Genomic DNA, 23,374 nt, shown 5'->3' on the forward strand with positions numbered 1-23,374 from the left:
GTCTGATCCTACACGTACTTTTGACATTTATTGTACAGATAAACATATGTGTACATTTTTGGGTAACATGGGAGTATAAAAGAAGGTAACATGGGAGTATAAAAGAAATATAAGAATCAACTCTATTGTCCTAAACTTAGAACAGTTGGGGAGAAGAGACAGCTATGGAAGTTAAAACCATAAAGCTTTTCTATGCAAATGAGAATAAATTAAGGGGACTAGTGAGAGTATGTGGTGGTGGGGGGTGCTTCTTAAGGAAGAATGAGCAGGAGGGGCCTCAGGGTAACCTGAGGGAATTATGGGAGCCACACGGGGGGTGTTGCTCAGAAGAGAGAGCATCGACATAAGCAAAAGCACAGAGGTGTGACAGTGTTTAGCAGCGAGGCTTTCTGAGGAGCCTAGAACTTAAAGTAGCAGAGCGGGACAGAGTGGCAGAAGATAACATCAATCAGGAGAACTCAGGCCAGGCTGCAAAGAATCAAATGTTTTATGCCAAAGTGTTTGTTTAGTTTGTTGACAAATGGAGCATCATCTAGGATTTTATGTGCGGGGAATGTCATTGACCTCAAAAATCTCTTAAGAAATTTTAAATAATTAAAAAACTTGTCAAAACAAGGCTGCTCTGGTATCAGACTTCAAGAGGAAGTTTCTGCACAATTCTGTTCAATGTGCCGGGGGGTATGGGATGCATCGTGAAGAGAACAGATACTTCTGGAGAAGTGGCCTTTCTGGGCCCTCTTTTCAGAGGTCCTGGGTGTTTTGGAAGACAGCAGCTTAAAGAGCTACTGAAGTCAGATGACACAGGAAAATATCATTGCTGAGAGCTTTCACAGGCCACACATGAGTGGCTAGTCTTACACAGCCCAGTGCATAGCCAATGCCCTCAGCCTGAGGCCTGCACAACCCCTCCTGCTGGTTTCCTATGCCACTACATCTGAATCATCAGACCAGGAGGTGCCCAGAAATTACCCTCTACAGCTGTTCCCCAGTCTCCTCCACATTTGGAATAAAGAACAGAGGCTAGAAGGGCAGTGGCCTGCTCAGATTCACTCAGCAGATGACAGCAGAATAAGAGCCAGAAGCTGGGAGCCCTCCTTATGAAGAGGCTAGTCCAAGTCACAGTTAGCAACAGGTTAGGCATAGGGATGCCTTGTGGCAAGTTAAGAAACATAGAAACAAAAATGACCGAAAGTGGGCAGCAAAGGCTTAGGGCCTGAGGACCTGCTTTACATTGATCACAGGAGTGAAATTGCCAAAATATGTTTGCTGTTAGTACTGCAATGGATTGAGACTGGAGAGAGCCTTGTGGTCTACAGCTGCGATAGGAGTGGATTGCCATCCATATTTTGGAATGATGGGGAAAAATAACATGTGAAATATCAACCAGCAACTGATGGTTTGCCTAAAGTTTAAACCCATTCCCATTTCTGAAATTCTTTTGGGATTACATTCAACTGCTGAGAAGGCTTTAAAAGACCCCCGTGATCATTATAGCATGTAGGAAGAAGCAGGGTCCCAAAGAAAGAGTGCAATTGCCAAAGAGAACACAGGCCCAGGCATAGCGCAGGGGCCGGCCAGGGAGGACCTGCTGCTAAAATCAGCATGGTGAGGGAGAGCAGAGTGTCCCCTAATAGAGTGCAAGGACCTTCTGCTTACAGACTGTTCTTCCTGCAGCTACCTGACAAAGTTCAGGTTTCAGAAATAAAGGGTCCAAAGCAAGAAGAGGATCCCCAGTGGAGATCGCCTATGGGATGTGGACACTTGAGACATGTGGAAGAGGAGCCAGACTGGGCCGGGAGGATCCTCTTATCCACCCTGGCTACATCACCAGCCATACCTCAGGAGAGAGAATTCCAGATTCTTACCAGCACCCCTAAAGGGTCTTTTTAGCTTCCAGTCAGTTTCATTTGCCAGCAAGCATATACATGCCACGTTTACAGTGGCCCATATACTTCTTCCTCCAGAAAAAAATAAAGCTTTTTTCCCCCTCACAATCCTTCTTTCAAAATGTCCCTCAGGATTACTAAGTAGGCTCATTATGCCCTTATTTCTAGCAAGGTTTGTCACTTTGCTTCTATGAGCACCTGTGGGGAGGCAGGGGTGGCGATCGATGGTGAATGCAAAACCCAGGCGCTCCACAGCCCCTCTGCCCGGTCCAGGCTTGTGCTTCTCACAGAGGCCGCACCCACACTGCCACCCCTCCGTCCTCTCCAATCGCCACTCCATTGGTTTGGGGGAATGTGGCACAGTTTGTTCCTTTGTACCACAACCTCTGCTTTTGGAGCACACTCCTCCTTTGGGGAAGGGGGAGGCAGGAAGGCGCTCAGGAGGAAGCCATTCCCAGGCCAAGCTTTGTCCCAAGCCCCACAGCCTTGCTGCTGTCAGATGGGCCTTGGACTCTTATACTTTCCCTCTCCAGTCTGGTTTCTTTCAGGGACACTCAGTCCAGAAGAAATATATGAATGTGCATTGGTTTCAAAAGTAGCTTCTAGGGCATCTGCCCCTGCAGACACATTGAGAGATATGGCTGTCCACACCCTGGTCAGTTAAGAACTTTCTAAATGTTCTATGACAGTTAAGAACCAAGTCTGCCTGGAGCATGAAAGCTGATCTCTGGGTCAAAGGTCAAAGTCCCAGGATTCCTTGGCTCGGGCCTGGACAAAATGTTCTTTTAAGTTTGTAAGCAAAGCTGGGTGTGGTGGTGTGCACCTGCAATCCCAGTACTTGGGGGCTGAGACAGGATGGTCATAGGTTGGAGGCCATCCCCAGAAACTTAGTGAGACTTTGTTTTAAAATAAAAATAAAGGAGGGCTGGGGGTGTATCTCAGAGGTTGAATGCCTCTGAGTTCAACCTCCAACACTATAAATAAATAAGGTATATGTTTAATTTTCAACTTTTTGTTAATTTCATTTGTAAGCCCTAACTTAAAGACTTCTCAGCATTTTCGGTTGTTCACATTTGGATTGGGTGGGCCTGAAGACTAGATTGTCAGTTTACCATCCCAAGTGGCTCCCCGAGTTTAGAGACCCAATTCTTGAAAAAAACAAGGCCTATTTCTGCATGGGGCATATTGTGCAACCTGAAGTCTGATGTGGAGTCCAGCAGGAAAGGGCTGAGCCTCTGACTAAAGGTATAGGTGGCCATATTTCTCAATGTATCTGTAGGGGCATAAGCCCTAGAAGCTAATTTTTTTTCTTTTTTTTTTTGCTGGTACTCGGGGTTGAACCCAGGGGCTTTCTACCTCCGGGCTATACTCCCAGACCTATTTTATATTTTATTTGGAAACAGGGTCTCACTAAGTTGCTGAGAGCCTCACTAAGTAGCTGAGGCTGGCTTCGAACCTGTGAGATCCTCCTGTCTCAGCCTTCCAAGTGTGGGGATTACAAGCATGCGTCACCATGCCCGGCTAGAAGCTACTTTTGAAACCAATGCATATTCAGATATTTCTTCTGGGCTGAATATCTCTGAGGAAACCAGACTGGAGAGAAAAAGTATAGGAGTCCAAGGCCCGTCTGACAGACAGCAAGGCTGTGGGCTTGGGACAAAGCTAGGCTGGGCCTGGCTTCCCCCTGTGATCCTTCCTGCCCTCCTGGGTATCTTACTAGACAGGAACTAGAAACCTAGATGACTGGGTCAAGACCTTCCAACTATTCTCATTGAGAAAAGAACATAATTTAAAAAAATCAAATAGTAAAAGTTAACATATTCCTTATCATAACATGTTTTCTTCATTTTTACTTTTTAAAAGACAGAATGCAGAAGAATATATAAAACTATTTGTACAATTTAAAGAATAACTAACTAGGTGTAGTGGCGCATGCTTGTAATCCCAGTATTTGGGAGACTGAGACAGGAAGATCCAGGTTCACAGACAGCCTCAGCTACTTAGGCCTTTTGTAATTCAGTGAGACCTGGTTTCAAAATAAAGAATAAAAAATAGGGCTGGAGATGTAGCTTGAAGGTAAAATGCCCCTGGGTTCTATCCCCAGTACCGCAAAACAAAAATAAATAAACAAATCAATAAAAAATAACTATTGAGGGAATAGCCAAGTATCTGCAATATATATTACATTTTCTTTATCTTTCCTTTTTTTTTTTGCAGTAACAGAGATTGAATTTAGGAACATTTTACCTCTGAGATATACTCCAGTTCTACTTTATTTTTTATTTATTTATTTTTTGTGGTACTGGTAGGGTACCAGGGGCATCCAACCTCTGAGCTACACCCCTAACCCTATTTTTTATTCTTTATTTTGGAACAAGGTCTGCCAAGTTGTGGAAGGCCTCACTAAGTAGTTGAGACTGTCCATGAACCGCGATCCTCCTGTCTCTGTCTCTCTCTTTTTTTTTTTTTAATTTTGAAACGGGGTCTAACTAAGTTGTTGAGGGTCTTGCCACATTGCTGAGACTGGCTTTGATCCTACAACTCTCTTGTTTCAACCTCCCAAGTACTGGGATCACAGGGTTGCACCACCATGTCTGGCTCCATATCTTGTCCTTAACTGGTATGAAACTTGCAGGCAATTATTAGAAAAGAGTTACTAGATATAAATGTGCAGTATGTGAGTCTGGAGGAAGCAGAGAGAAGGAGGAAAGCCCAAGTGTGATTATGCTGAGATGGGCATTTCCAGAGGTCTAAACAGACACATACCCTATCAAGGTGAGGTGCCAAGAGTTCCTTCCCTCCAGGAGTCAAAGGGCTGAGCTTCTGTCCTGCCCCAGAGCCCTGTGACTGAACAGGATAGAGTCTTGCTGAGTCCTGCTGCTTTCTTTATCTGCAAACCAAGACAACCGGACCACCCCTTCCATTCCATTCGATTTAATTTGAAGATGGAAAACATCATTTCCTATAGCTCTTTGAAGACTGAAATAGTATTACAGTGAAATCCTACCATTCACTGTTTTCCCATTATGTAATGCACTGATTTTAATACTGTAGGAAGGTTACTTTTGGAATCTGATGATAGATCTAATTGGGATATGTGTGGGAAATTTTGCTAATCTTTCAAAACATCTGGCGAGGATTAGCTGAGGGGTAGTTGTGAGATTTAGAATAGCTGTCAATGTGGAAATCTGGCTGTGAGCCTTTCTTCCTTACTGCAAGGCCAACTTAGAGAGGGCCATATTTGCTATTTAACATTGGAGTTTCTCCCTTTTCTTTATAAACACAGGTCATGAGACACTTCTATGTTGGCTTTGCTATCAAAGGACTGTTTGTTTCTGTTTGAATGCAGTGTGTTTGACTTAGTCTCCATAGTCTTCCTTGGACTAAAGGCAAGGTACTCTGAGCTCATCAATTTGTCAGACATTTTGTTATATTTTTAACATATCCTTTTCTGGGAAGGGTGGTGCACATCTGTAATCTCAGGGACTTGGGAGGCTGAGGAAGGAAGATTGCAAGTTTAGGGTCAGCCTCAGCTGCTTAGACTCAAAATACAAATGAGAAGGCTGTGGGTGTAGCTCATTGTTAGAGTTTCTCCCTGTTTTAAATTCCCAGCACCATGTATACACACATGCAAAGTTTAATACACCCTTTAGTTTTATCCCCAATTTTATAATTAAATAGGGTGTGTTAGCAAAGGAAAAAAAAACATTGCAACTCCAGCTTGTTGTTTACAACCTAGAAATCAATGGGTAAGATGTAGTCATAGTGAGGCTTACCAGGCAAGATGTTGGACACCTCCCCTTGTCTCCATCTTAGTCTCTAGCTGGTTCAGCAGAACTAGCCATCTAGTCATGCCTAGTTCAGCAGAGGGGTGAATACCTTGAACTTGAAATCAGGCAAACCAGGGATAAATGTTGTACCTCATACTTACCCTTCTGATTATTTTTCAGTGTGCAAACCCATATAAACAGAATGAATCCACTTTTTTTCATGTTGTTAAAGTAGGGCCAGGTTTTATAAATTGTTTCAGAATATAAACTTTCAAATATTTCTATATTACTGAACATTCATCTTTAGCTAATAGTGACTGCATAATAGCTTGTATATATTTATTAAGCTAATATTTATTTACTTATTTATTTATTTTGTGGTACTGGGGGTGGAACCTAGGGGCTTTTCTACCTCCGGGCTATACTCCCAGACCTATTTTTTTTTTTTTTTTACTTTATTTGGAAACAAGGTCTCACTAAGTTGCCGAGAGTCCAGTGACTGGATGGAGAGGCTAGTTCCTGAAACACTTGGCAGCAGAAACCTTTTAACCAAAGGGAGTAAGTGATAAATCACAAATTAAAGTAGCACAGAAGCTTTAGAATCATGGAATGCTAAACTTGAACACCTAAGAAAGCAGAGAGGCGAGAGGTAAGTGAGTTGAGGAAAGAAAGCTGATCAGTATGAGACAGTACAGATGCGATGAGATGAGGAATCGGGGACAGATTTGTGGGCATGGGTCCCCTGAGCCCCGAGCTTCAGTGTGTATGGGGGGTAGGAGAGAGGAGGGGCTCTCCACCTCTCCTTTGGGATTTTGCACTATCGCCATTGAACGAGAGGCAGGTGGTTCAAATGAAAGGACCTATTTGCACGGCAGTAACTACCTATCTGAGATGTCAAGGGGCCAAATTCAATTTCCAAACTACTTCTCTGCAGAGGAGCTTGACAATGCTTTATAGACAGTATGTACCGAGGTTTGTTATTGAAAACAGGTGTTTTTTAAAATATAGATTTGGGATGGGTAGAAAAATTAAGATCAAGTGATGTTAGAGTTCCTTATAGCTAGTCAGGAAAAATTTCATGAAGAGAAAATGCATTTAATTACAAAAAGGCAGATATGATTGGTTTTTGAAAGATGACTCTGTTGCAGATGTGAAGAAAGGTCTAGGAGAGAGGGACAAGAATTGAGAGCAGGAAATTGAGAGCTAAGGCTCTGGGTTGCAGGTATTCCAAGGGTTGGAAAAGGGAATTAAGAACTTCTGAAAAAATACAGGAGAGGCTTGAATCCCCAAGAAGACATTACTAATGGAAATGTTAGCATTGCGTCTAAGGAGGTGGAGGTAGAGGAAAGGAGGAGGGAAAGAGCAACTTGACTCACAACATGGACTAGTGCACACAACGCTGATGATCGAGATCTTTCTTAACCACATGAACAGGTGGAGGCAGAAAGAGATTGCTTTCTCAGCTACCTGGGGCATGGTTGAGAGCTGCATATCTCTGATCTATCTGGTAGTATTCATGGTGCAGACACAAATGCTCTGCAGAATATGGATTTGCAGGAACCAAAGAGAAAGCTTCTCCTTAATTTTTTCTCAATTTTATATTATACAATAGTTTGAAGTGTGTGAAACAATACGTATATGTGATGAACAAAAATGCACAGATGAACAATGACACAATGGCAATTCCACTTACATAGCCTGGGACCCTCCTGGAGTCCATCTCTGCCCAGGCTGGGGCATCCAAACTGTTCTCATCAATATATGGCTTTCATCATCACTTAGCGCAAAGCAAGGGCTCCAGTTGCTCCGTCCTTAGCCACAGGGACAAGGAACATCGAATCTGGAGCCAGTGTCTTCAAAGACGTGGCCTGGAGGTTGCACAAGTCATTTTTCTTCTCTTATCTTCTTGCTAGAACTTAGTCATTTAGCCACACCGGTCTAAAGATACTGGGAGATCTATATACCTTGGTGGCCACGTGCTCGGCTAGAAATAAAAGAAGACTAGGCATATAGACACCAGAGGGCAGTCGGCAGCCAATTACAGCCAGGTAGTGTATTCACATGTTCAGTGTTTTTTTTTTTTTTTTTGGTGTGTGTGTGTGTGTGTGTGTGTGTGTGTGTGTGTGTGTGTGGTACCAAGGAAGGAACCCAGGGGCATTCTACCTCTGAGCTGCTACGCCCCCAGCTCTATTTTTTTATTCTTTATTTTGAAACAGTATCACTGAGTTGCAAAGGGCCTCACTAAGTAGTAGCTGAGGCTGTCTGCAAACCACAATCCTCCTGTCTCAGTCTCCCAAATGCTGGGATTACAATCGTGTGCCACCATGCCCAGCACATGTTCAGTTTTAAAAGACAATGTCAGATTGCTTTACAGACTTAAGTCAATACTCACCAAAAAGGCATGAAATCTTCATTAACACACATCTTTAGCAATCCCTGTTATTATCAATGTCATATATAAGTCATATATCAATGTCTTACTTATTTAATAGGTATAAAATGGTATTTAGCCAGGCGTGGTGGCACACACTTGTAATCCCAGTGCTTGGGAGGCTGAGACAGGAGGATCACGCAGATTCAAAGCCAGCCTCGGCTACTTAGTGAGGCTCTCAGCAACTTAGTGAGACCCTGTTTCCAAAAGAAGTATAAAAATAGGTCTGGGAGTATAGCCCAGAGATAGAAAAGCCCCTGGGTTCTACCCCCAGTACCACACACACACACAAAAGGTACTATTATCTCCAGTTACATTTTCCTGATTACTAAGCATCTAATGTCCATTAATATTTTCTCTTCAGTGAAGTAAATGCCCCTGTTTGAATATATATGTATATATGGATAATATACATTTATATGGACACAAGTTTTAAGATTTCTGTATAAACTATAATGACCATTTATCAGCTATATGTTTTGTAATATCTTCTTGCTTTCCTGGATTGTCTTTTTACTTTACAACAATTTCTTTGTAGTTCTTAGAACATGCAATAATTTTAGAGTACACAGAAGTTTTTTGTTTTTTGATACTGAGGATGGAACCCAGGGACCCTCTGCCTCTGGAATATACCCCTAGACCTATTTTTATATTTTATTTGGAAACAGGGTCTCACTAAGTTGCCGAAAGCCTCACACTGCTGATGCTGGCCTTGAATCTGCAATCCTCCTGTCTCAGTTTCCCAAATACTGGGATTACAAGTATGTCCCACCACACTCAGCTAGAGCATATAGAATTCTACGAAACCATTCACCTATCTTTCCCCAATAGTGACACTTCACATACTGTAGTTCAATATCAAAACCAGGAAACTAACATTATATAACACTGTTGATCATGTCACAGACCTTATTCAGTTTTCACCAGTTTCAATATGAAGTAATTGTATGTTTAGGACATAAATCGGTTTATAGGTGAGTTCTATCAAGCCTTCAGTACATAGATCATCCAAATTATATGTTAGATTGTACTACATGAAACATCAGTGGTTAGTCAAGTTATGTATTATCACATCTTTGAAAATTTATTATCAGCAGTAAATAATATAAATATTCAAGTTGTGATATTGAGAATTTATATTGTGCTTTTTGATTTTGTTTGGTTAGCCATTTGACTCTTTTGTGTTTTGCCATAGAAGTAAACTATATGGTATTTTTAAAAGAAATTCAAATACCTTTTTTATCTATTTAAACTGTAGTGACATAGAGTCAAGGCAGAGAGAACCAGCATGTAGCAAGTGGAAAAGCTTTTTTAGTAAAAGACTTGCTCAATAATTATTTAAAATTTTTAATTTGAAAATATGATTTCTATACTTGCCTCAAGAGAGATCAGAGTTTGATTTAAAAATCAGTGAAGTCAGAGGTAATGGAACATGCCTGTATTCCTAGCGCTTGAGAGGCTGAGCCAGGAGGATCACAGGTTCAAGGCCAGCTTCAACAACTTTGCAAGACTCTTAGCAATTTAGTGAGACTTTGTTTTAAAAAGATTTTTTTTAAAGGGCTAGGGATATAGCTTCGAGGTAGAATGCCCCCAGGGTTAGATCCCCAGCACACATGCATGCATACACACACACACACACACACACACACACACACACACACACACACTGAAAATCTAACCCACAAAAAATAATTGGAAGATTTACAGCAGAATTGAGGAATGTTCACCAAGACAGTAAATCAATACCTGGACATAGTAGGGAAGAGAAAAAAAAATGTGAATACTATTTCAAAACAAAAAGTTAAAAATATATAGGCCTGTTTCTCCTGTTTTTATTTTTATATCACTTATTCTCATTGTGACTAAAAAATAATTTCAAATTTAAAGTTAGAAATATAAGCCTGATTTTCTACTTTCTTATTTTATTTGTTCCTAATTTTTGTGTGTGAAATATGTAAAGTGTGTAGTACTCAATCCATCTTATTGCTGCTCACATTGAGTAGAAACAGTCCTTTAAAAGGCCTGTGTCAAAGAAAAAATCTTCACATTTATATTTCTCAAACTTTGCTCTACAGGATTTTATCTCCACATTAAGAATTTTGAGCGTTAACAATTGTCAGCTACAAAAATATCCCAAGAAAATTACCCTAGTTATTTGTCAACTTTTTCTTTTTCTTTTTTTTTCTTTTAGTCATACCAGGGATTGAGCATTCTACCTCTGAGTTATAGCCTAAGCTCTATTTTAATTTTTATTTTGAAACAGGCCCTCACTAAATTATTGAGATTCTCTCTAAGTAGCAGCAGCTGGCCTTCAAGCTGTAATTCTACCTCCCAAGTACTGGGATTATGGGTGTGTACTACCATGCCTAGCTTTGTCATCTCTCAGCCCTAAATTAGCATAGAGAATCTACTTTTGTTTATAATCAAAGAGACAAGGATAGATGGTGTCATCTACTCCGTGAGTCCAAAAAGCTTCAAAAATAGTTTAATGGCAACCCATCTACAGGAGGTAACAATTGGAGCACTGTTGCAGCGAATATTTCTACAAGATTCACATTCTAAGGTTTCTAATATCAATTTAAATGACTTAGATCCATCTGTCACCATCACTTCATAGTTCCATTTCCAATCCATGGAGTTTCAAAGATTATTCTGCACTCTAAATTGCCAGTTCCTTTTGTTCCCAGGTATAGAGGCATCTTTGCACATGACTGGAGTAAACTATTTTTGTCATCTCTCTTGATAGTGCTGCATTAAGTGCACTCAACTCTCCAGGCATCCCTTGGCTTGTCATTTTAATGAATCACTGGGCAGCTGTTATAAAGGGAGTCTATCCAGGAAACACAGTGAGTGGAGACCACATTGAAAGGAAGCTTGAAGAGGAGTGATTAGTAAGAAGCTTTTAATTCTTATTGAAAGTTGTTCTTTTTAAAGTGGTTTGTCAAAGGCTTTGAAAATAAGCTACCTTGTTGAAGAGCTGGCATAAGGTAACCCATGCTAATGGAACTCGAAGACAAGTAGGGGAGACAAGCAACTCTCATATCAGAAAAAATAGAAATAAAATTCAAGCCTAAACTTATCAGAAGAGACAAAACAGGCTATTTCTTCCTGGTAAGAGGAACAATCTAACAAGAGGATATAATAATAGTCAACATTTATGCTCCAAACATAAATGCAACCACTTTTATAAAACTCTTCATGATATCAAGTCTCACAAAGACCCCGATACAATAATACTGGGAGACTTCAACACTCCTCTCACACCACTAGACTGATCTTTTAGACAAAAGATCAGTAAAGATGATTCAAACATAAAGAATACCATGAACTAAATGGACCTACTAGACACATAAAGAATATTCTATCCAACTACAGCTTAAAATACATTATTTTCAGCTGCTCACAGAACTTTCTCCAAAATAGACCATATCTGCATTACTAAGCAAACACTAGCAAATTTAAAAATATGATATAACCCCATGCATTTTTTCAGATCATAATAGAATGATACTAGAAATCAACTATAAGAAAACCCAGAGAAACTTCATAAATACATGGAGACTGAACACCACACTACTGAATGAGGAATGTGTTATAGAAGAAATAAGAGGAGAAGTTTAAAAAATTCCTAGAAACAGAAAAATGAGATGCAGCATATTGAAATCTCTGGGGCGTTGAAGGCAGTAAAAGGAAAATTCATAGTACTGAGTGCTCACTTAAGAAGAATAAGCCAAAGAAGTCAGGAAATCATTAAAACCAGACCAAAAGAATGAGCCCAAATTACTAAAATAAGAGATGAAAAAGGTGATATTACCACAGACATTTTGGAAATCCAGATGATTATCAGAAACTATTTTGAAAAACTACACTCTAAAAAAACAAGGAAAACCTAGAAGAAACTCACCAGTTTCTAGACACAACTTTTCTAGATTGAATCAAGAAGATATAGAAAATTTAACTGACCAATAGCAATCAAAGAAATTGAAACAGCAATAAAGAGCCCACCATCAGAGAAAAGGCTGGGTTCAGATGGTTTCCCAGAAGAATTTTATAAAAACCTTTATAGAAGATCTAGTCCTAATACTTCTCAATCTATTTCATGAAATAGAAAGAGACTGGACTCTCCCAAATACATTCTATGAAGCTCGCATCACATTAATACAAAAATGTACAATTACCAAGCTTTGGAACCAGCCAAGATGTCCATCAAAGATGAATGGATTACAAAAGTACAGAATATATACACAATAAAATTCTACTCAGACATAAAGAAGAACAAAATTATGTCATTTGTAGAGAAATTAATGTAACTAAAAAACATTATGCTAAGTAAGATGAGTCATAAAAAGTGAAAGGTTGGATGTTCTCCATCATATATGGAAGCTAGGGAGAAACTCCAGAAAAAGGAGAAACCTTAGATGAGTGAATAAAGGTACCTAACTGAGGGATATGGGAGGGGAGGAGAGGAAAACACCTCAATAGCCATGGTGTACATACACAAACTTATCAAAGTCAATCACTGTGTAGAGCATGGGAAGGAGGAGAAGGGGAGGGAATGAGGCAGGGACCAGAGGGAGGGCTCAGTGTATTCCTCTATCACTGTGAACTTCAACAAGATGTAAGATTACAATTCACCAATAAATTTAAAAAATAAAATAAGCTACCTTGTGAAATTAAATAGTTTGGTTCAACTTCTTTTTTGAGAGATAAGTCCAGTTTTGTTTATGTGTTTTGCTAGAAAACAAATACTTCACGACCATTGGGCTACTTTCAATGTTAAAAGCCTATTTCTATTATTCTAAAATTTAAATGGCAGAAATATTTTCATGCCTTTTGCAATTTTTTTTTCTCCCATGAGTTCTTTTAGATGTCTCAGGTTGGTCAGGGTTTTCTTTCTCCATTCATTGGTTGATGGACACATAGGTTAATTCCAAATCTTGTCTCTGTGAATAATGCTACAATGAATATGGGAGTGAAGACATGTCTTACAAAGAGTGATTATAATTTTGGTCATATAACTAGAATTAGGACTATTAGATCATAGGATGGTTGTGTGTTTTTAAATTTTTGAGGTGGATACAGTTTTTTTTTTATAGAAGCTGTGACAATTTACAATTTTACCAACAGTATGTCAGGGTATTTCCTATCTATTCTCACCAACAATCATTTTTTTACTTTTTTTTTTTTGCAGTACTGGGGATGGAATCCAGGGGCATTCTACCTCTGAGCAACACTCCCAGCCTGATTTTTTATTCTTTGTTTTTTGAAACAGGATCTCACTGTGTTGCAAAGGGCCTCACTAAGTACCTGAGGCTGTCTGCGAACCATGATCTTCCTGTTTCAGCCTCCAAAATGCTGGGATTACAAGTGTGTGCCACCATGCCCAGATTTTTTTTAACTTTTTGATAATTCTAATAGGTTTGAAGTAATATATTTTATTGTGATTTTGATTTATATTTTACTGGGGATTATTGATCATCATGCAAATATTTTCTATCTTTATCCTATAAATATATCATTTTATTTCTCATATAGATTCATCTTTGAAAAATAGGTGGTATTTTATGAAAAATATTTTTCATAAACCGGTGTCATTATTATTATTATTATTATTATTATTTTATTATTATTGTTATTATTACTAGGGGTTGAACCCAGGGATATTGTACCTTCAAGACACATCCTCAGCATTTTTAATTTTTAATTTTAAAACAGGGCCTCACTAAGTTTCTGAGATGGGCTTTAAATCTACAATCCTCTTGTTTCACCATCTCAAGTACTGGTATTACAGGCATGTAGCACCACACTTGGTTCAAAGTTCTTACTTTAAATCACCAAATTCCTACATTCTCAGGTCCATGCCACCCTTCATTTGACATGCAGTGAGAATGCTGTCTGAAACAAAAACTATGCCAGAGTTTATTAAATAAGTAAAAGCCTCTTCTTAAAGTAGAAGGATGAAACAAATATAGTTATTATAAAATCTGGTTGAATTACATTAGGTATACTGATGTTTTCAGTCAAATAAACTGCATAAAACCCAGAAAAAATATCTTGCTTAAGGATCTGTCACTTGGCAAAACTGGTACTCAACTCCATTTACACAGAACACTATTTAGGAGGGAAATGTGAATCTCTTTTATCTTCTTTCTTTCCTGATGTGAAAAACAAACAATCCCACCAATTTCCAAAATAATAACAACAAAAAGCAGGGAAATAGGTTGAGGTAATCATTTATTTTCTGACACTGTGGGCCAGTACTTATCTACTTAATTGGGTCAAAGCATCTGAGAAGAATCTCCCCTCTCCTGCCTTTCTCCCTGCCTTATTAATAGCAACTGCAGGCAAAAACAGGCATGTGAGAGTTCCCATGGTACAAAGTGTTGAGAGGGCTTAGAGTCTTCTATATTAATATAAAGTGTTTAACTGATGCAATGATGAAGCCAGACAAGAGAACTTCTGGTTCCTTTGTCCTTTGATAACAATACTTAACATTTCCAATAATTGAATTTTTTCTCTCTGTGATTTTATTTCACTTACTCTAAGCTTAATTGTTTTGTGTCTAAGTTATTTGGTTTGCATGATCAAATTGAAATCATAAAAATAAAAATAGTGAATATTCACATATGTGGTTTAAGTACACCAAATGAAAGTAGTGATTATCATATTGAATAACCCCCCAACCCAGTCTATCACAAAACCAAGTTTATGGGAATGAATTCACTATATAATCTGGCTATCCAACTCCTGGGTACTTTTCTAAAGAATATGAAACCAGAGTACTACAGTAATATATGCATACTCATGTTTATTTTTTTATTTTTTTTTTAATTAATTTATTTTTCTAAATTGGTGCATTGTAGTCATATATCAATCACATTGGAGTACAAGACTTGAGAGGATATACAAGCACACATCATCCAATTAGCCCTCCTCCAGCCCCCGTCCCATTCCCTCCCCCTCCCTCCAACCCACGCTTCTTTGGTGATTTACTTTGATACATTTGTTTTTGTACCTCCTGCATTTTAAAGAGGCTCCGTCCTCCAGTATTACATACCCTCTGATTGGTCACATTAGTTGCTTCACTATAGGGCCCTTTCTATAGCTCAACCTCTTCCTGTTGCCCTTTTCCTCCTAGTTATTGCTGATTAAGAGAAGCGTCTGATTTATATTTTCTGCGATATTTCTCTGTGCATGCTGCGTTGCAAGTACCAATCTCACTCTTGATGGTCCCAGTAGTGGCCTGGCTACTCAGTGGACTGATCCAGACCTCGCTGGTTCACGCAGCGGCCTTGCCTCATAGGAGGACCCAGTTCTGGTCTCGCTGGCCCTTGAACCGGTCAAACCCCTAAGCTGGCTTTGGTCCCGACCTTGGAGGCCGCAGGAGTGAACTTGCCTCACGCCAGGCTCCGATGCTGGCCATTGGCCCCTGCACCGGTCTAACCCCTTGGCAGGATTCCAATCCCGGCCTCGGAGGCCCCAACACTGGTAATGCCTCATGGCAGGCTCCGATGCCGGCCTCGCTGGCCCCAGCACCGGCCTAACCCCTTGACAGGCTCCGATCCCGGCCTCGGAGGCCCCAGCACTGGTCATGCCTCAAGGCAGGCTCCGATGCCGGCCTCGATGGCCCCAGCACCGGCCTAACCCCTTGGCAGGCTCCGATCCCGGCCTCGGAGGCCCCAGCACTGGTCATGCCTCAAGGCAGGCTCCGATGCCGGCCTCGCTGGCCCCAGCACCGGCCTAACCCCTCGGCAGGCTCTTATCCTGGCCTCGGAGGCCCCAGTACCGGCTTTGCCTCACGGCAGGCTCCGATGCCGACCTCGCTGGCCCCAGCACCGGCCTAACCCCTCGGCATGCTCAGATCCCGGCCTCGGAGGCCCCAGCACTGGTCATGCCTCACGGCAGGCTCCGCTGCCGGCCTCGTTGGCCCCAGCACCGGCCTAACCCCTTGGCAAGCTCTTATCCTGGCCTCGGAGGCCCCAGTACCTGCCTTGCCTCACGGCAGGCTCCGATGCCGGCCTCGCTGGCCCCAGCACCGGCCTAACCCCTCGGCAGGCTCTTATCCTGGCCTCGAGGCCCCAGTACCGGCCTTGCCTCACGGCAGTCTCCGATGCCGGCCTCCCTGGCCCCAGCACCGGCCTAACCCCTCGGCATGCTCCGATCCCGGCCTCGGAGGCCCCAGCACTGGTCATGCCTCACGGCAGGCTCCGCTGCCGGCCTCGCTGGCCCCAGCACCGGCCTAACCCCTTGGCAAGCTCTTATCCTGGCCTCGGAGGCCCCAGTACCGGCCTTGCCTCACGGCAGGCTCCGATGCCGGCCTCGCTGGCCCCAGCACCGGCCTAACCCCTCGGCAGGCTCTTATCCTGGCCTCGAGGCCCCAGTACCGGCCTTGCCTCACGGCAGTCTCCGATGCCGGCCTCCCTGGCCCCAGCACCGGCCTAACCCCTCGGCATGCTCCGATCCCGGCCTCGGAGGCCCCAGCACTGGTCATGCCTCACGGCAGGCTCCGCTGCCGGCCTCGCTGGCCCCAGCAGCGGCCTAACACTTCAGCAGGCTGCGATCCCGGCCTCGGAGGTCCCAGCACTGGTCATGCCTCAAGGCAGGCTCCGATGCCGGCCTCGCTGGCCCCAGCACCGGCCTAACCCCTCGGCAGGCTCTTATCCTGGCCTCGAGGCCCCAGTACCGGCCTTGCCTCAAGGCAGGCCCCGATGCCGGCCTCGCTGGCCCCAGCACCGGCCTAACCCCTCAGCAGGCTCTTATCCTGGCCTCGGAGGCCCCAGTACCGGCCTTGCCTCACGGCAGGCTCCGATGCCGGCCTCACTGGCCCAGCAGCGGCCTAACCCCTCGACAGGCTCCGATCCCGGCCTCAGAGGCCCCAGTACCGGCCTTGCCTCACGGCAGGCTCCGATGCCGGCCTCGCTGGCCCCAGCAGCGGCCTAATACTTCGGCAGGCTCCGATCCCGGCCTCGGAGGACCCAGCACTGGTCATGCCTCAAGGCAGGCTCCGATGCCGGCCTCGCTGGCCCCAGCACCGGCCTAACCCCTTGGCAGGCTCTTATCCTGGCCTCGGAGGTCCCAGTACCGGCCTTGCCTCACGGAAGGCTCCGATGCCGGCCTCGCTGGCCCCAGCACCGGCCTAATCCCTCGGCATGCTCCGATCCCAGCCTCGGAGGCCCCAGCACTGGTCATGCCTCACGGCAGGCTCCGCTGCCGGCCTCGTTGGCCCCAGCACCGGCCTAACCCCTCAGCAAGCTCATATCCTGGCCTCGGAGGCCCCAGTACCGGCCTTGCTTCACGGCAGGCTCCGATGCCGGCCTCGCTGGCCCCAGCACCGGCCTAACCCCTCGGCAGGCTCTTATCCTGGCCTAGAGGCCCCAGTACCGGCCTTGCCTCACGGCAGGCTCCGATGCCGACCTCACTGGCCCCAGCACCAGCCTAACCCCTCGGCATGCTCCGATCCTGGCCTCAGAGGCCCTAGTACCGGCCTTGCCTCACGGCAGGCTCCAATGCCGGCCTCGCTGGCCCCAGCACCGGCCAAACCCCTCGGCATGCTCCGATCCCGGCCTCGGAGGCCCCAGCACTGGTCATGCCTCACGGCAGGCTCCGCTGCCGGCCTCGCTGGCCCCAGCACCAGCCTAACCCCTCGGCAGGCTCTTATCCTGGCCTCGAGGCCCCTGTACCTGCCTCGCCTCAAGGCAGGCTCCGATGCCGGTCTCGCTGGCCCCAGCACTGGCCTAACCCCTCAGCAGGCTCTTATCCTGGCCTCGGAGGCCCCAGTACCGGCCCTGCCTCACGGCAGGCTCCGATGCCGGCCTCACTGGCCCCAGCAGCGGCCTAACCCCTCGGCAGCCTCCGATCCCGGCCTCAGAGGCCCCAGTACCGGCCTTGCCTCAAGGCAGGCTCCGATGCCGGCCTCGCTGGCCCCAGCACCGGCCTAACCCCTTGGCAGGCTCTTATCCAGGCCTCGGAGGTCCCAGTACCGGCCTTGCCTCACGGAAGGCTCCGATGCCGGCCTCGCTGGCCCCAGCACCGGCCTAATCCCTCGGCATGCTCCGATCCCGGCCTCGGAGGCCCCAGCACTGGTCATGCCTCACGGCAGGCTCCGCTGCCGGCCTCGTTGGCCCCAGCACCGGCCTAACCCCTCAGCAAGCTCATATCCTGGCCTCGGAGGCCCCAGTACCGGCCTTGCTTCACGGCAGGCTCCGATGCCGGCCTCGCTGGCCCCAGCACCGGCCTAACCCCTCGGCAGGCTCTTATCCTGGCCTAGAGGCCCCAGTACCGGCCTTGCCTCACGGCAGGCTCCGATGCCGGCCTCGCTGGCCCCAGCACCGGCCTAACCCCTCGGCAGGCTCTTATCCTGGCCTCGAGGCCCCAGTACCGGCCTTGCCTCAAGGCAGGCTCCGATGCCGGCCTCGCTGGCCCAGCACTGGCCTAACCCCTCAGCAGGCTCTTATCCTGGCCTCGGAGGCCCCAGTACCGGCCTTGCCTCACAGCAGGCTCCGATGCCGGACTCACTGGCCCCAGCAGCGGCCTAACCCCTCGGCAGGCTCCGATCCCGGCCTCAGAGGCCCCAGTACCGGCCTTGCCTCACGGCAGGCTCCAATGCCGGCCTCGCTGGCCCCAGCACCGGCCAAACCCCTCGGCATGCTCCGATCCCGGCCTCGGAGGCCCCAGCACTGGTCATGCCTCACGGCAGGCTCCGCTGCCGGCCTCGCTGGCCCCAGCACCAGCCTAACCCCTCGGCAGGCTCTTATCCTGGCCTCGAGGCCCCAGTACCGGCCTCGCCTCAAGGCAGGCTCCGATGCCGGTCTCGCTGGCCCCAGCACTGGCCTAACCCCTCAGCAGGCTCTTATCCTGGCCTCGGAGGGCCCAGTACCGGCCCTGCCTCACGGCAGGCTCCAATACCGGCCTCACTGGCCCCAGCACCGGCCTAACCCCTCGGCAGGCTCCGATCCCGGCCTCAGAGGCCCCAGTACCGGCCTTGCCTCAAGGCAGGCTCCGATGCCGGCCTCGCTGGCCCCAGAACCGGCCTAACCCCTCGGCAGGCTCTTGTCCTGGCCTCGGAGGCCCCAGTACCGGCCTTGCCTCAAGGCAGGCTCCGATGCTGGCCTCGCTGGCCCCAGCAGCGGCCTAACCCCTCGGCAGGCTCCGATCCTGGCCTCGGAGGTCCCAGCACTGGTCATGCCTCAAGGCAGGCTCCGCTGCCGGCCTCGTTGGCCCCAGCACCGGCCTAACCCCTCGGCAGGCTCTTATCCTGGCCTCGAGGCCCCAGTACCGGCCTTGCCTCAAGGCAGGCTCCGATGCCGGCCTCGCTGGCCCCAGCACTGGCCTAACCCCTCAGCAGGCTCTTATCCTGGCCTCGGAGGCCCCAGTACCGGCCTTGCCTCACGGCAGGCTCCGATGCCGGCCTCACTGGCCCCAGCAGCGGCCTAACCCCTCGGCAGGCTCCGATCCCGGCCTCAGAGGCCTCAGTACCCGGCCTTGCCTCACGGCAGGCTCCGATGCCGGCCTCGCTGGCCCCAGCACCGGCCTAACCCCTCGGCATGCTCCGATCCCGGCCTCGGAGGCCCCAGCACTGGTCATGCCTCACGGCAGGCTCCGCTGCCGGCCTCGTTGGCCCCAGCACCGGCCTAACCCCTTGGCAGGCTCTTATCCTGGCCTCGGAGGTCCCAGTACCGGCCTTGCCTCACGGAAGGCTCCGATGCCGGCCTCGCTGGCGCCAGCACCGGCCTAACCCCTCGGCATGCTCTGATCCCGGCCTCGGAGGCCCCAGCACTGGTCATGCCTCACGGCAGGCTCCGCTGCCGGCCTCGTTGGCCCCAGCACCGGCCTAACCCCTCAGCAAGCTCATATCCTGGCCTTGGAGGCCCCAGTACCGGCCTTGCTTCACGGCAGGCGCCGATGCCGGCCTCGCTGGCCCCAGCACCGGCCTAACCCCTCGGCAGGCTCTTATCCTGGCCTAGAGGCCCCAGTACCGGCCTTGCCTCACGGCAGGCTCCGATGCCGGCCTCGCTGGCCCCAGCACCAGCCTAACCCCTCGGCATGCTCCGATCCCGGCCTCGGAGGCCCCAGCACCGGCCTTGCCTCACGGCAGGCTCCGCTGCCGGCCTCGTTGGCCCCAGCACCGGCCTAACCCCTCGGCAAGCTCTTATCCTGGCCTTGGAGGCCCCAGTACCGGCCTTGCCTCACGGCAGGCTCCGATGCCGGCCTCGCTGGCCCAGCACCGGCCTAACCCCTCGGCAGGCTCTTATCCTGGCCTCGAGGCCCCAGTACCGGCCTCGCCTCAAGGCAGGCTCCGATGCCAGCCTCGCTGGCCCAGCACTGGCCTAACCCCTCAGCAGGCTCTTATCCTGGCCTCGGAGGCCCCAGTACCGGCCTTGCCTCACGGCAGGCTCCGATGCCGGACTCACTGGCCCCAGCAGCGGCCTAACCCCTCGGCAGGCTCCGATCCCGGCCTCAGAGGCCCCAGTACCGGCCTTGCCTCACGGCAGGCTCCGATGCCGGCCTCGCTGGCCCCAGCACCGGCCTAACCCCTCGGCAGGCTCTTATCCTGGCCTCGAGGGCCCAGTACCGGCCTTGCCTCAAGGCAGGCTCCAATGCCGGCCTCGCTGGCCCCAGCATCGGTCTAACCCCTCTGCAGGTTCCAATCCCGGCCAAGGAGGCCTCAGTAGTGGCCTTGCCTCACAGCAAGCTCCGATGTCGGCCACTGGCCCCGGCGCCCGCCTTACCCCTCAGCAGGTTCCGATCACTGTCTCTGTGGTTATTATTTCAAAGGTTCCAGTTGTAGTGTATCAGATCTCTGCCTCCCCCGAATATTGGCCACTGGCATTGCCACTGCCTCCACCGTTTCAAATCCTTCCCAGGCTCTTTTTCCACTCTGAATGTTGTCCAGTGTTCCTAAGCATGCGTGATGGTAGCATTCGACATTTGGTGTAATTTCTCCAAAAAAATATAAAATTGGTAAGATCCGGTTTCTGCTTCTCCTGAATACAAGTCTCCACCACCATCGCGAAGAACTCTTTCAACACCGCATTTCTCCTTGGTCTCCGCTAAACTCTCTCCTTATATGTGATGTCTGAGATTCTTAACAGTATAGAGAAATAGCAGTCCTCTTTCACGGAGAATTTTTCCATAAGTTCCAGTGCATTTAGATAAGTTTTGTCTGCATCTCCAGTGTCCTGGCATCCATAACGGCTTTCTTACCACCTCTCCGATATTTTTCTTTATCTTTTTCTGTTCTGGGCCCGGTTTCTCCAGGGGTCTGGCGTGCTACTCGCAGTTCGGCCTGGACCCAGAGTCCCGCGATCCGGGCCCCAGCTGGCGTGCCCTGTGCTCGACCCCCGCCCAGAACCCAGCGTCTTACTGGGCCTGGTTTCTCCAGGGGTCTGGCGTGCTACGCGCAGTTTAGCCTGGGGCCCAGAGTCCCGCGACCCGGGCCCCATCTGGCGTGCCCAGCCCGCGACCCCAGCCCAGAACCCAGCGTCTTACTTGGCCTGGTTTCTCCAGGGGTCTGGCGTGCTATGCACAGTTCGGCCTGGGGCCCAGAGTCCCACGACCCGGGCCCCATCTGGCGTGCCCAGCCCTTGACCCCCGCCCAGAACCCAGCGTCTTACTGGGTCTGGTTTCTCCAGGGGTCTCCATACTCATGTTTATAATAGCAAAATTCACAATAGTCAAATTGTGGAACCATAAATAAATGAATAAATTACAAAATTATGAGAAATATACACAATGGAATTCTTTTTTATTTATTTTTATTTATTTTCCTTTTTCATTTTTAGTTCCCTTATACAACTGAGAGTGGCAGAATGGTAACATTATGTTCTCAAAAGAATACTGTAATGAGTCAATGAACCTCTGCTCTACGCCCAGCTTTTCTGCTAACACTATTGCCTAGGGCAAGACATCTAAAGCTTTTTAAGTGAGACTTGTCTTATGTGCAAAATAAGTTGAGTAAGATGGTTTCTAAGACAGATTTTATGATAATATTTTATAACCTGCAGGAGTGACCTATTTTCATTCCAAGTAATAATGGCCTTTTTTCACTTCTGTGAATTTGGGTCTACCATCTATGATGATTGTGTAAAGCAATACAACATTTTTACCAAGTATTCAGTGTTTATGATGATGATGTCATTACAATTGAATTGCTAAAAAAAGCAAAATTGATCATAATTTTTTTTTTGGTGGTACTCGGGTTCCTGGAAACCCTTCTACCTCCGAGCTACACTCCCAGACCCATTTTATATTTTTATTTGGAAACAGGGTCTCTTAAGCCAGCGCGTCTAGCTTCAAACCTGCGCGATCCTCCTGTCTCTGCCTCCCAAGCACTGGGATTACAAGTGTGAGCCACCATGCCCAGCAAAATTGATTATAATTTAATAACTACTTTATTATTTTTTTCTTCTTGTAAGCTTCTTTTTTTCTTTTTCTTTTATTTATTTTTTTATTGGTGCATTGTAATCATATATCACATTGGAATACAAGACTTGAGATTGGATGGGCCCTCATCCAGCCCCCATCTCATTCCCTCCCCCTCCCTCGATCCCATGCTTGTTTGGTGATTAACTCTGATACATTTGTTTATGTACCTCCTGTGTTTTAAAGAGGCTCCATCCTCCCCTACTCCATACCCTCTGATTGGTCACCTTAGTTGCTTCATTATAGGGCCCTTTTTTATAGCTCGACCTCTTTCTGTTGCCCCTTTCCTCTTAGTTTTTGCTGATTAGGGGAAGTATCTGATTTTTATTTTATACGATATTTCTCTGTGCATGCCACGTTGCAAGTACCGATCCCACTCTTGACAGCCCCAGTAGTGGCCTGGCTACCCGGTGGACTGATCCAGACCTTACTGGCTCAAGCAGCGGCCTTGCCTCATGGGAGGCCCCAATTCTGATTTCGCTGGCCCCGACACCAGCCTAACACCTCAGCTGGCTCCGATCCCAGCCTCAGTGGCCCCAGCACTGGCCTAGCCTCAAGGCAGGCTCTGATACTGGCCTCGGCAGCCTCAGTAGCGGCCTTGCCTCACAGAAGGCTCCGATGCCGGCCGCTGGCCCCCGCACCAGTCTAACCCCTCAGCAGGCTCTGATCCCGGTCTTGGAAGCCCCAGCTCTGGTCTTGCTTCATGGCATGCTCCGATCCCAGCCTCGCTGGCCCTAGCATCATCCTAACCCCTCGGCAGGCTCTGATCCTGGCCTCGGAGGCCCCAGTAGCGGCCTTGTCTCATGGCAGGCTCCGATGCTGGCCATTGGCCCCGGCACCGGCCTAACCCCTTGGCAGGCTCTTAT

The sequence above is a fragment of the Muscardinus avellanarius genome (assembly GCF_963383645.1).
Source record: "Muscardinus avellanarius genome assembly, chromosome: 2".
Lineage (NCBI taxonomy): Eukaryota > Metazoa > Chordata > Mammalia > Rodentia > Gliridae > Muscardinus > Muscardinus avellanarius.